This window comes from Balearica regulorum, chromosome W (assembly GCF_011004875.1).
Source record: "Balearica regulorum gibbericeps isolate bBalReg1 chromosome W, bBalReg1.pri, whole genome shotgun sequence".
Lineage (NCBI taxonomy): Eukaryota > Metazoa > Chordata > Aves > Gruiformes > Gruidae > Balearica > Balearica regulorum.
Window position 1 is genome coordinate 2,844,305 of NC_046219.1, and position 14,268 is coordinate 2,858,572.

At 48.7% G+C, this 14,268-nt stretch overlaps 2 long non-coding RNA genes across 2 annotated transcripts in view; one reads left to right on the top strand and one right to left on the bottom strand.

Moving 5' to 3' along the window:
• Positions 1–14,268, top strand: part of LOC142599265 (uncharacterized) — a 451,049-nt gene that overhangs the window by 370,259 nt on the left and 66,522 nt on the right. The window lies entirely within an intron of this gene.
• LOC142599234 (uncharacterized) overlaps positions 1–14,268 on the bottom strand; it is a 399,433-nt gene that overhangs the window by 164,154 nt on the left and 221,011 nt on the right. The window lies entirely within an intron of this gene.

Consider the following 14,268-nt stretch of genomic DNA (forward strand, 5'->3'; position numbering starts at 1 on the left):
GAACTTTGAGACATGCAGAAAGATTACAGCCGCGAGCCAGGTGAGCGACTTGCTGCATGGCTGCTCTGAGGCTGGGATAACAGAGCTGACAGTCAGCAATTGGAAGGTAAGGAAGCCCAGTAGCTGGGATGCCTTGCTAGAAACCAGGGAATTGAGAGAGGAATTGGAAAAGAGGCAGTAATTTGCAGTCTCTGGAGACAGCTCCTCTCAAGTGTGAGGGCAAGATATCCATTCAAGGAAGATCTTGTGAACTCCCCAGGAAAGTGGATTACTGCTGAGGAAGGTATCCAGTACCTGAGAGAATTAGCAGTGCTGGAAGTCATCTACAGTAATCTAGATGATGATGGAATCTCCAAAGATTAGAGAATGTCCTGTGCTCCTGTTCAATGTGCCCCGGTGTCATATTCTATCATCAGCTTGACAGCGATGCATTGCCCCGATATGGACACACCAACTGTGGAGAGAAGGTCTTCTTGGCTCCAGAACTTTGAAGAAAATCTCTGTACCTCCTTATCCCTATGAGCCAGTGCCTTGGCTGCCAGAGGGACCCCAAGAAATCAGTCCTCTCCTGCTCCATTCAGAGGGAAAGAGAGCCCCAGGCGTATCCTGCATGGTGCACTCGGATTCTTCTTGCGTGACCAAGGGGAGGACTTGAGGAAGTGGGATGGTGAACTCACCTGTACCATTTGTCATGGACTAATCCAAACTGCACTGGAAAAGGGTGGTGCCCCTGAACATCTACAATACATCGATGACATCACTGTGTATCATTGAGGCAACAAGGCAGAAGAAGTGTTTAAGAAGGGAAAAAGAATGACTCAGATTCTTCTGAAAGCTGGTTTCGCCATAAAGAAAAGCAAGGTCAAGGGATCTGCACAGGAGATCCAGTTCTTGGGAATAAAATGGCAGGATAGACACCATCATGTACCTATGGATGTGGACAACAAGATAGCAGCTATGTCTCCACCAGCTAACAAGAAGGAGACACAAGCCTTCCAGGGCCTTGTAGGGTTCTGGAGAAGGCATATTCCAGGTTATAGTCAGCTTGTGAGCCCTCTCTATTGAGTAACCTGAAAGAAGAACTATTTTGAATGGGGCCTTGAGCAACAACAAGCCTTTGAGCATATCAAACAGGAAATAGCTCGTGCAGAAGCTCTTGGGCCTGTCCGGACAGGACCAGCTGTACAAAATGTACTCTACACTGCAGCTGGGGAGCATGGCCTCACCTGGAGCAAACAGCAGGAGAAAGCCGAGGTCGACCATTAGGGTTTTGGAGCCGGGGGTATCGAGGATCAGAAACCCAATACACCCCAACTGAAAAAGAGATCCTAGCAGCATATGAGGGGATTTGAGCTGCTTCAGAAGTTGTTGGTACAGAAGCGTCTCTCCTCTTGGCACCACGATTACCCGTGCTACACTGGATGTTCAAAGGAAACATTCCCTCTACACATCACACAACCAGCGCTACATGGAGTAAGTGGGTAGCACTGATCATGCAGCAAACTCAACTGGGGAAACCCAACCACCCAGGAATCCTGGAAAAGATTGTGGACTGGCCAGAAGGTAGAGATTTTGGAGCACTGCCTGAGGAGGTAGCTCGTGCCCAAGAGGCACCACCATATAATGAGTTACCAGAAGATGAAAGGCGTTATGCTCTGTTTACTGATGGATCCTGTCGTGTTGTAGGAAACCATTGGAAGTGAAAAGCTGCTGTATGGAGTCCCACACAACAAGTCGTTGAGGCCACTGAAGGAGAAGGTGAGTCAAGTCAGTTCGCAGAAGTGAAAGCCATTCAGCTAGCCCTAAAGATTGCTGAACGAGAAAAGTGGCCAGTACTCTACCTCTATACTGACTCCTGGATGGTGGCAAATGCCCTATGGGGCTGGCTACAGCAGTGGAAGAAGACCAATTGGCAGCGCAGGGGTAAACCCATCTGGGCTGCTGCATTGTGGCAGGATATCGCTGCCCGCGTAGAAAACATGGCTGTGAAGGTACGTCATGTGGATGCTCACATACCCAAAAGCCGTGCCACTGAAGAACATCAAAACAATGAACAGGTAGACAAGGCTGCCAAAATTGAAGTAACTCAAGTGGACCTGGACTGGGAGCACAAGGGTGAGCTATTTGTAGCTCGATGGGCCCATGAAACATCAGGACATCTAGGGAGAGATGCAACATACAGATGGGCTCGTGATCGAGGGCTGGACCTGACCATGGAGGCCATCACACAAGTCATTCATGAATGTGAAATATGTGCTGCAATCAAGCGAGCAACACGAGTAAAATCTCCCTGGAATAGAGGGCGGTGGCTAGGTTTTCGATATGGCGAGGCCTAGCAACTTGACTATATTGGGCACTGCCACGAAGGCGCCAAGGCAAGTGCTACATACTTACCGTGGTGGAAGCAGCTACTGGGTGGCTAGAGACATTTCCTGTAAACCATGCCACTGCCCGAAACACCATCCTAGGCCTTGAAAGGCAAATTTTATGGCGACACGGTACCCCAGAAAGGATTGAATTGGACAACGAGACTCATTTTGGAAATAACCTCATAAGCTCCTGGGCAAAGAAACACGGCATTGAGTGGGTGTATCGCATCCCCTATCACCCACAAGCCTCTGGAAAGACTGAGAGATATAATGGACTGTTAAACACTATGTTGAGGGCATTGGGCAATGGGGCATGGAAGCACTGGGATACAAATTTAGCAGAAGCCACTTGGCTGATTAACACCAGAGGATCTGCTAACCGTCCTGGTCCTGCCCAAATAAAACCCCTAAAATCTGTGGGAGGAGATAAGGTCCCTGTAGCGCACATGGGGAAGTGGCTGGGGAAGGCCATGTGGATTGCTTCTCCCATGGGAAAAGGCAAACCCATTCCTGGGATTGTCTCTGCTCAAGGACCTGGGTGTACTTGGCGGGTAATGTGGAAGGATGGAGAGACCCGGTGTGTGCCCCAAGGAGATTTAACCTTGGGGGAAAAATAATCTGTAATGTGAGTTGTATGTTGTAGGAAGTGATGTAGCAGGCATGACCTGAATGGACGAAGAGCGAGTTTCACAAAGAGCCAGCCGAGTGCAACGATGACCCAAACCAAGCCGGTGCTGGTGCCCAACAATTGAACACACTGTTTCTCCTGTCCTGAACACCCATCCTGATGGATTGGGCCCAAGTCATAGCCTGTTTGTGAACATCTGGAGGAGCGGAGGAAGCTCATGGAACAGGAGAGTAACCATCTATCTGTTAAAGGACTGGGGATAGTAGTTAATGAGAATAAAATACAATGGAATAGTTATATATATATTTATCAAAGTATGTGGGACCTGAGAATGATGCAAATGGTATAGAATAAGGGGTGGAGATTGTATTGGATCTGGCTGAGACGGAGTTAATTTTCCCCACAGCAGCCCTCATAGTGCTGTGCTGCGTATTGGTAGCTAGCAAGGTGTTGATAACACACCAGTGTTTGGGCTACTGCTGAGCAGTACTCCCACAGCATCAAGGCTGTCTCTCCAACATTTCCCCTCCCCTTCACCAGTAGGCTGCGAGTGGGTAGGAGTTTGGGAGGGGACACAGCCAGGACAGCTGACCCAAACTGACCAAAGGGATATTCCATACCATATGACGTCTGCTCAGCAATAAGAAGCTGAGAGATAGGGGGAGGAATGGGGCAGGGGGCATTCAGTTTTTTTACAATGTTTGTCTTCTGGAGCAACTGCTACACGTACTGAAGCCCTACTTCCCAGCAAGTGGCCAGACATCACCTGCTGATGGGAAGTAGAGAATAAATCTTTTGGTTTTGCTTTGCTTCCACGCGCAGCCTTTTGCATTTGCTGTATTAAACTGCCTTTATCTTGACCCACAAGTTTAGGGTGTTTTTTTCCATCTTATTTTTCTCCCCTCCCTGTCCTGCTGAGGAGAGGAGTGATAGAGCGGCTTGGTGGACACCTGGCATCCAGCCAAGGTTAAACCACCACAGTCCCTCAGCCACACATCAGACTCTTACCCTTTATGTGACACGGGTCCTGCACTTGGGTCACAACAACCACATGCAATGCTACCGACTTGGGGAAGAGTGGCTGGAAAGCTGCCCGACGGAGAAGTACCTGGGGATATTGGTTGATAGCCAGCTGAATATGAGCCAGCAGTGTGCCCAGGTGGCCAAGGCCCACAGGATCCTGGCTTGTATCGTAAATAGTGTGGTCAGCAGGACTAGAGAAGTGATTGTCCCCCTGTATTCGGCACTGGTGAGGCTGCACCTCGAGTACTGTGTTCAGTTTTGGGCCCCTCAGTACAAGAAAGACATTGAGGTGCTGGAGCGTGTCCAAAGGAGGACAATGAAGCTGGTGAAGGGTCTAGAGTGCAAGTCTTATGAGGAGCAGCTGAGGGAACTGAGGTTGTTTAGCCTGGAGAAGAGGAGGCTGAGGGGAGACCAATAAGCTCTCTACAACTACCTCAAAGGAGGTTGTGGTGAGGTGGGTGTTGCTCTCTTCTCCCAAGTAACTAGCGATAGGACAAGAGGAAATGGCCTCAAGTTGTGCCAGGGAAGGTTTAGATTGGACATTAGGAAAAATATCTTGACCAAAAGGGTTGTCAAGAATTGGAACAGGCTGCCCAGGAAAGTGGTTAAGTTACCAGCCCTGGAGGTATTTAATAGATGTGTAGATGTGGTGCTTAGGGACATGGTTTAGCGGTGGACTTGGCAGTGCTAGGTTAATGGTTGGACTTGACGATTTTAAATGTCTTTTCCTACCAAAAATGATTCTATGATTCTGTGATTCAGCAGTGTCCCGCCCAATAGGCTGCCCGCTGGGTCAGAGACCAGGGGGCACAGTGGTTCCCAGTAGTTAAAAACACTCCTGGTCCCCAATACCCTTCCGCCTCTCTTTCACTTAACAGAACCTGGTCCCCCCCAGACAGCGACACTCTCCACACATACTCCGTTTCTGATTCCTTAGGGGTTCGGCCAAGTTCCTTCTTTAGTTTCATCAACTCGACAGCAGTATAAGGGACTTCCTTGGTTGTAACTTGGGGGGACTGGTCCTGCTCATCATTGTAAATATACTCGGTCTTGACCAAGGGTCGCAGCGAAAGCGGTTGTAATTTCTCTACTTTCTCTTTCGCTGCCTGCAGGTCATTAAACGGGTAGCCAATTTCAGATCTTGGGGGAATTTCCTCACGAGTAGTATCCGCAAGGAGCTGCTCCTTAAGGGCAGTCTGCAAATGTTTCACTTGATCCTTTTCCACCTTAAGTTGTTCTTTTAATTCCGCCACTTGCCCCTGAAGGGACCGGGTAAGGCTTTGAAAGGATTCGATAGTTAGGGACTCCGCAGTACAGCAATGATCTCTAGCCTCTACCGCGGCGGCTAAGCTGGCACCAAGAACGGCACAAATAATCGCTTTTCCTTTTCCTGCTCTTAGTCTCGCATCTTTGTGCAAGGCGCTCATTCGGTCAACCACGCTCTGCAAATTATGCCAATTTCCCTGAGCCCAGTCCACCCCGGGCACAGAGGGTCGCACTCTATGTTTCTCCAGAAAATCAAACAGAACTTCCCTTCCCGAAGGAACGGTTCTATCACCACTCATTTTGTTTAAAGTGGGGAAGCAGTCGTCTCAGGAAGGCAGCACACAAGTTTCAAACAAAACAACAAGCCCGCCCCCATTACGTTCCTGAGAGGTCTCACGAATTCAGCACACAAGTCTCCAACAGAACACAACCCTGCCCCCCTTAGGTTCCTGAGAGGCTGTTACTCAAAGTGGGGAAGCGGTTGTCTCAGGCAGGCAGCACGTAAGTTTCAAGCAAAACAAGCCCGCCCCCCTTACGTTCCTGAGAGGTACACGCGTTATGCAAAACAGGGTAAAATGCGGCACTCTCGCTTCAAGGGATCCTGTCCGTGAGACCAATTTAAATGTCCCAATCCAATATCAGGGAGGTTTTGATACGATCCCAAGAGCAAGATTAAGACACAAACGAGGTCAAATGCCGTATACCAGAAACAGTTTTTATTATGAAAAGAGTAAAAAAGAAAAGGTAAAGGTAACCGATAAGAGCGATAGGACAGGGCAGAAAAGAAAGGCAGAAAACCAAGCAAGACTCTGGGATAGAACCGCAAGAACAGTCACCGCCACGGATCCACAGTGTCTCCGTGGAGGGGTCCAAATCTCATTCTGCGACGGCGGACGAAGACGTGGGTCCACAGCGTCCCATGGACGAAGGTGCGGCGCGGGTCCACAGCGTCTTGGAGGTCCGTCTCGGGAGAGTCCAAATCTCTTGTTCTGCGGCGGTGGGCGAAGGCATACCACCCTCATCTTGGCAGTCCCCTTTTATACTGGTGGCGGTCTTCACGATGGCACGTACGACATGGCTTCCATGTTCCTGCACATGCGTACACACAGTTCCAGCCCCGTTCTTCACGCGACTGTTATCTGACTCCATGGCGCATGACCCGGCAAGGTGTTTTTCACAGGTTGAAAGTCTCCACGACCCGGCAATCGTCCTTATCATCCTTACCGCACTCAGTAGCTGGAGGGGTTTCCTGCTTGAGCAAAGCGATCTTTGAGACAAAAGTTCTTACAGTCCGGTTTCTCACAAGCAGTAACAAAAACATCTCTATATTATCAACACTGTTTTCAGCACAAATCTAAAACATAGCCCCATACTAGCTACTGTGAAGAAAATTAACTCTATCCCAGCTAAAACCAGCAAAGATGGGCAGGCTCGGTGCGTGTCTCGAGGAGAGCTAACCTTGGGGTAAAAATAATCTGTGATGTGAGTTTTATGTTGTAGGAAGTAATGTAGTAGGAATGACCTGAATGGACGAAGAGTGAGTTTCGCAAGGAACCAGACGAGTGCAACGATGACCCAAACCAAGCCGGTGCCCAACAACTGAACACACTGCTTCTCCTGTCCTGAACACCCATCTTGATTAATGGGGCCTAAGTCATAGGCTCTTTGTGAACATCTGGAGGAACAGAGAAAGCCTAAGGAATGCCAGAGAAATATCTATCCATTAAAGGACAGAGGATAGTAGTTAATAAGAATGTATAAATCTGTATGTTGGGCATAAAGATGGTTTAAGTATGTAGTTTGTTGTAAGCGCTGGTAAGAAGGGATGCAAATGGCATGGAATAAGGGATGGACATTGTATTGGATCTGGCTGAGATGGAGTTAATTTTCCCCATAGCAGTCCTCATAGTGCTGTGCTGCATATTGGTAGCTAGCAAGGTGTTGATAACACACCAGTGTTTTGGCTATTACTGAGCAGTGCTGGCACAGCATCAAGGCTGTCTCTCCAACATTTCCCCACCTCACCAGTAGGCTGGGGGTGGGCTGGAGGAGGAAGTGGGGGCATTCGTTATTTACAACATTTTGTCTTCAGGAGCAACCACTACATGTACTGAAGCCCTGCTTCCTAGGAAGTGGCCCAACAGCGCCTGATGATGGGAAGTAGAGAATAAATCTTTTGGGTTTTTTCCTTTCCTTCTGTGCATGGCCTTTTGCTTTTGCTGTATTAAACTGCCTTTATCTTGACCCACAAGTTTTTGTTCCATCTTATTTTTCTCACCTCCTTGTCCTGCTGAGGAGGGGAGTGATAGAGCAGCTTGGTGGACACCTGGCATCCAGTCAATGTCAACCCACCACACCCACAAACACCAGGTTTGGGGACAGATACTTGGCCCCTCCCCAGCAGCCAGCACCAGGCACACAAGCTGTGATCCACGGTCCTGCACCAGCTTTACTCACCTCACTGTCGTGGTTTTACCCCAGCGGGCAGCTGAGCACCGCGCAGCCGCTCGTTCACTCCCTCCCCATCGGGATGGGGGAGAGAATCGGAAGAGTTAAAGTGAGAAAACTCGTGGGTTGAGATAAAGACAGTTTAATAGGTAAAGCAAAAGCCGCGCGCACAAGCAAAGCAAAGCAAGGAATTCATTCACCACTTCCCATCAGCAAGCAGGTGTTCAGCCATCTCCGGGAAAGCAGGGCTCCGTCACGCGTAACGGTTACTTGGGAAGACAAACGCCATTGCTCCGAACGCCGCCGCTCCCCCCCTCTCTTCCCCTCAAGCTCCTTATAAACTGAGCATGACGTCATATAGTGTGGAATATCCCTTTGGTCAGTTTGGGTCACCTGTCCTGTCTGTGTCTCCTCCCAACTTCTTGTCCACCCCCAGCCATCCCGCTGGCAGGGCAGTGCAAGAAGCAGAAAAGGCCTTGGCCCCGTGTAAACACTGCTCAACAATAAGTCCATAGAACAAAAACATCTCTATATTATCAATGCTGTCTCCAGCACAAATCCAAAACATATCCCCACACTAGCTACTATGAAGAAAAATCAATCCTCTCAGCTGAAACCAGGACATTATCCACCCCTTATTCCATACTATTTACGTCATGCTCAGGTCCCACACAATTCAATACATCCTCATTAAGCACCACCACCCTTCTCATCCCTTGATATAATATGCTGATATCATTCTCTTAGTTTGTGGACCACCCTTTTAAAATGTCCATAAATGTCCACAAAATGTCCATTGGGTTCACTTGGTCCACAACCTTGGGCTCCATCCACCATGGTGGTCACTCAGGACAGGAGAGGTGGTTGACATGTGGAGTTACTGGGCACCAAAACCAGCTCAGGTCAGGTCCACTGCTGCACTTGCGCTGCCCCCTGTAAGGCTTGTTCTCCATTGGTTCAGGTGATTTCTGCTACAGTAATTCCTGTAACATGCAACTCAAATCATGGGTTACAACAATTTAAAGGTATTTCCATTACAATCTCCACCCCTGGTCCCTTCGAGTCAGACCATCAAGTTTACCATTGCAATGAACACCTCCCCTTGCCCCTGCTCCGGCTTGAACTTATCCTCAGACTGCAGTCCCTTAGGGGTCTACCTGCTCCAAGTGGAGCCTTATCCATGAGCCGCAGTTTCTCCAGGGGTACACCTGCTGTGGCATAGACTTATCCACAGCCACAGTCACTTCGAGGTGCACCTGTTCCAGCATGGCCTTCTCCATGGGCCACAATGCCTTCATAGATACACTTGCTCTAGCGTGGCCTTGCCCACAGTCACAGTCACTTCATTCCTCTCAGAAATAAACCTGCCCTGTTGTGGGCTCGTCCATGGCCACACACTTTGAAATGTTCCAGCATGACCCATGCACAGCCACTGATGCTTCAAGGTGTACCTGCTGTAGCATGGACTTATCCTTGGCTCACAATCCTTCGAGATATACCTGCTGTGGCACAGACGCAACCACGGCCCCAGACACTTCGAGATATACCTGCTGTGGCACAGACGCAACCACGGCCCCAGACACTTCGAGATATACCTGCTGTGGTACAGATGCAACCACAGCCACAGACGCTTTGGGGTGTCCTGCTCTGACGTGGAATCATCCACAGGTCACAGTCCCTTCGACTCGAGTGCACACAGGAGTTCCAGCCTGTCCAGTACAGCAGCACAAAAACAGCAGCGATGCCCTGGCCATCTGCCAGGCCAGGCGCATCACCATTGCTGTTATCAAAATGTTCCCAGGCACAGCACAGTAAAATGATAAGAAGTACAGCAGTACAGCGAGCAGCGAAAGCACAAAGCAGCCACTAACGAGCACTAGACTCTAATAGATAGTAAGGCAAGCAAGCCCCATGGCAAGCACAGGAGCCTGCCAATTAATAGCTAAACAGCTAATACTAAATAGCTAATAGCAGCTATAAATTCAATGTAGCACATTCCAATCAAATCTGTCATTATCTCGAACCCTTCGAGCCCCACGTTGGGCGCCAAAAAGGACTGTCATGGTTTTACCCCAGCGGGCAGCTGAGCACCACGCAGCCGCTCGTTCACTCCCTCCCCATCGGGATGGGGGAGAGAATTGGAAGAGTTAAAGTGAGAAAACTCGTGGGTTGAGATAAAGACAGTTTAATAGGGAAAGCAAAAGCCGCGCGCACAAGCAAAGCAAAGCAAGGAATTCATTCACCACTTCCCATGGGCAGGCAGGTGTTCAGCCATCTCCAGGAAAGCAGGGCTCTGTCACGCGTAACGGTTACTTGGGAAGACAAACGCCATTGCTCCGAACGCCGCTGCCCCCCCCCTCTCTTCCCCCAAGCTCCTTATAAACTGAGCATGACGTCATATAGTATGGAATACCCCTTTGGTCAGTTTGGGTCACCTGTCCTGTCTGTGTCTCCTCCCAACTTCTTGTCCACCCCCAGCCATCCCGCTGGCAGGGCAGTGCAAGAAGCAGAAAAGGCCTTGGCCCCGTGTAAACACTGCTCAACAACAGGTCCATAGAACAAAAACATCTCTATATTATCAATGCTGTCTCCAGCACAAATCCAAAATGTATCCCCACACTAGCTACTATGAAGAAAATCAATCCTCTCAGCTGAAACCAGGACACTCACTCACACCAGTCACTCCCAGTAGCTGGTTTTTTGGACACACACCGTTCCCACACCAGTGGCTGGCAGATGAGACCCTCACCTGCTCCAGTCAGTAGCTGGCACTGAGACCCCCTACTCCCTCCAGGAGCTGACAGCACAGGCCAGGGGTGCCTACACCCCCAGTCTGACTCCAGTAGCTGGCACCAAATCCACTCATGCTGGTCCCCCCAGTAGCTGGCACTTAGTCCTTGCAGAGCACAGGATAGATTAAGCAGATAGTTAAGAAAAGATTTAAAAAAAAGATAGGAGAGAATGCAGTGATCAGGCACAGGGCTCAGTCAGACAAGTGTACTGACCAGTGCTGTTTTATACACAACCAGCCTGTTTTATACCCTTTTCTGTCTACCCCCCTCTTTCTTCTTCCCTGCTCCCCCTTCCCCCTGCATGTCCCCTGTATTGGGTTTGCATGGCAAGGTTTTGGTAGCAGGGAGGGCTGCAGAGGGGGCTTCTGTGAGAAGATGCCAGAAGCTGCCCCCATGTTGGACAGAACCAGTTCCAGCCAGCTCCAAAATGGACCCGCTGCTGGCCAAGGCTGAGCCAATCAGCGATGGTGGTAGCACCTCAGTGATAACATATTTAAGAAGGGGTAAAAACCACTGTGCAACAGCAGCCGGAAGAGAGGAGTGAGAATATATGAGAGAAACAACTCTGCAGACACCAAGGTCAGTGAAGAAGGAGGGGGAGGAGGTATTCCAGGTGCCAGAGCAGAGATCCCCCTGCAGCCTGTGGTGAAGACCATGGTGAGGCAGGTTGTCCCCCTGCAGCCCGTGGAGGACTCCATGCAGGAGCAGGTGGATGTGCCCTGAAGGAAGCTGTGACCCTGTGGAGAGCCTGCACTAGAGCAGGCTCCTGGCAGGACCTATGACCCCGTGGGGGACCTATGCTGGACCAGTCCGTTCCTAAAGGACTGCATCCCATGGAAAGGACCCACATTGGAGCAGTTCGTGGAGGACTGTCTCCCACGGGTGGGACCCTACGCTGGAGCAGGGGAAGAGTGTGAGGAGGAAGCAGCAGCAGAGACAACACGTAATGAACTAACTGCAATCCCCATTCCCTGTCCCCCTGTGCCGCTCGGAGGGAGGAGGTAGAGAAGTCAGGAGTGAAGCTGAGCCTGGGAAGAAGGGGGGGGAGGGGGTGAAGGTGTTTTTAGATTTATTCATATTTTTCATTATCCTACTCTGATTTGATTGGTAATAAATTAAATTAATTTCCTCTAGTCGAGCCTGTTTTGCCCATGATGGTAATTGGTGAGTGATCTCCCTGTCCTTATCTCAACCCATGGACATTTTCTTGTATTTTCTCCCCCTGTCCTGTTGAGGAGGAGGAGTGATAGAACAGCTTGGTGGGCACCTGTCGGCCAGCCAAGGTTAACCCACTACATCCACTCATGGGTTTGTACAGGTCTATGGATTCCATCACCTCTCCCAGTCTGGGATCCCATATGGATTAAAATCTTATCAGTTGCAAAGTCCAGGTTGATCTTCCTGGAAGTGGTGCCTGTAGTTTCTTGATAGCCCATCGATTAGTATGAGTGGCAGGCTTGTTTCTTGTCATTGTCTCCATGTTTGTGTAGTCAGGTCTGTGTCTCTGTATGTTTTGTTTATTGTTTCCCTCCCACATAGCTTACAGGAACATTTGTGGTTCTAGTGTTTGTCTTCCCAAGTTACCCTTACGTGTGATAAGGCCCTGCTTTCCAGGAGGTAGTTGAACATTTGCCTGCCAATGAGAAGTAGTGAATGAATCCCTTATTTTGCTTTGCTTGCACACACAGCTTTGTTTCACTCATTAAAGTGTCTTTATCTTGACCCATGAGTTTTCTTGCTTTTGCTCTTCTGATTCTCTCCCCCATCCTGCTGCAGGGGGAATGAGCAAGTGTCTTGGTGGGTGCTTAATGTCTGGCCCAGGGTCAACCCATAACAAGAGGCCCTACCCCATTTCAGGTTCATTCTCTCACCTGGGAGACTGGATATCATTTTTCCCATTTCCCTGCTCTGCCTGATTTCCACAGGAAAATGGGGGTTGTTTTGCACCAGGAAGTACTGATCCATTATGATCCCAGAAAAAAGGCACTTGGACTCTGTCAAGTATCATTTAAAAAGCTAATTATTAGAGCTAACACTATAAAGAAGGAGAGAGTAGTATAGATAATCTTGCATCCCTTTAGATGCTGGGAACCCCAAGTTGTGCAGCATCAAATAGACCTCCAATCAGGCCACAACACACCACGCAGATCTCGTCCATGGCAGGGTTATCCCATTGTGGTCATTCAAATCATTATAGGACTTTCTTACAAGGAAATGACTCTTTTCATCATTTCTACTGCCAAATAGAAAGGATGTTTGCATGAGAACTTCTTGCTGCACTTTTAGATAAAGGCAAGGACACACAGGTGGCATAATCACAGGTATCAAGTGGGAGCTGCTTGCAGGCTCCTCTGTTACAATGAACTGGCTGAGTTTAGCCTGAGGCCAAGGAATTTGAGCAGCACAACACAGGCCTGAAGGCCAAGCTGTATGTGCAGCACAGCAGAGCACAGGCCTGGGCCTACTCAGGTGTTGTGGTTTAAACCTGATAGGCAGCTAAGCACCACACAACTGCTTGTTCACTCTCCTCACAGTGGGATGGGGGGGATAATTGGAAGGGTTAAAGTGTAAAAACTCATGGGTTGAGATAAAGACAATTTAATAAGAAAAAAAAGGAAGAAAAAACTCTCAACAAATAAAAACAAAACCAAGAAAAACAAGTGATGCAAAAAAACCCCAATTGCTCACCACCAGCTGACCAATGCCTAGCCAGTACCTGAGCAATAGCAGCCCCAGCAAAACTTTTCCGCCCAGTTTTTATTGCTGAGCACAATGTCATATGGTACGGAATATCCCTTTGGTTAGTTGGGGTCAGCTGTCCCGGCTGTGTCCTCTCCCATCTTCTTGTAGACCCCTAGCCTACTCGCTGGCAGGGCAGTGTGAGAATCAGAAAAGGCCTTGATTCTGTAAGCACAGCTCAACAATAGCTAAAACATCAGTGTGTTATCAACACTGTTTTCATCACAAATCCAAAATGTAGCCCTATATAAGCTACTATTAAGAAAGTTAACTCTATCCCAGCTAAAACCAGTACATCAGGTTACCTGTTACATGGATCACTAATTCCTCAATGTACAACATTTTTTCAGTCAGGATCACTACAGAGGTCATCTTTGATTTCTTCTGAAGCTGTTTTACTTTGTAAAAATAACTGAATATTTACTGGAGTAGAATGTGAACATTTTAATCAGCAGAATTTAATTTTGATCTTGTAGTTTATTTCTCTGGAGCAATGAACGTTAAATGACATATAAAGTTGAACTCCAACTCTGAAACTCAATCCTCTGTATTCAGTAACTCAAAGATATACAGAGAGAGAGAGTACTTAAGACAATTTTCACTTGCATTTAGAGAATAGAGTTGTCTATTTCAGCTCTAAATCATGCCTCACAGGAATTTGAAAACAGTTTAACTCCTGGATAATTGCACACAACGGACATAGAGCCAAAAGTTTTGATATGTTGGGGAACCTGGACTGTACCTTGTAGGTATGACAGAGAAGAATTATCTAGAGACTTATGTGTGAGTACTTGGCTAAAATATCTGTAAATTAGCTATGCAATCTGAGCACCCCTCAGCACAAAGCCGGGATGAGCAGGCCTCGCGCGTGCGCCTATTGTACCTCTGGTGCCGAGAGGTCGCCTGTGTGAACGCGGACACCACCTCAGCTCGCTGGTGTCACGGCTGGGCCCGGGTCCCACGGCGGTACCAGGCCGTCATGCTCCCTAGCAACCATTGCTAG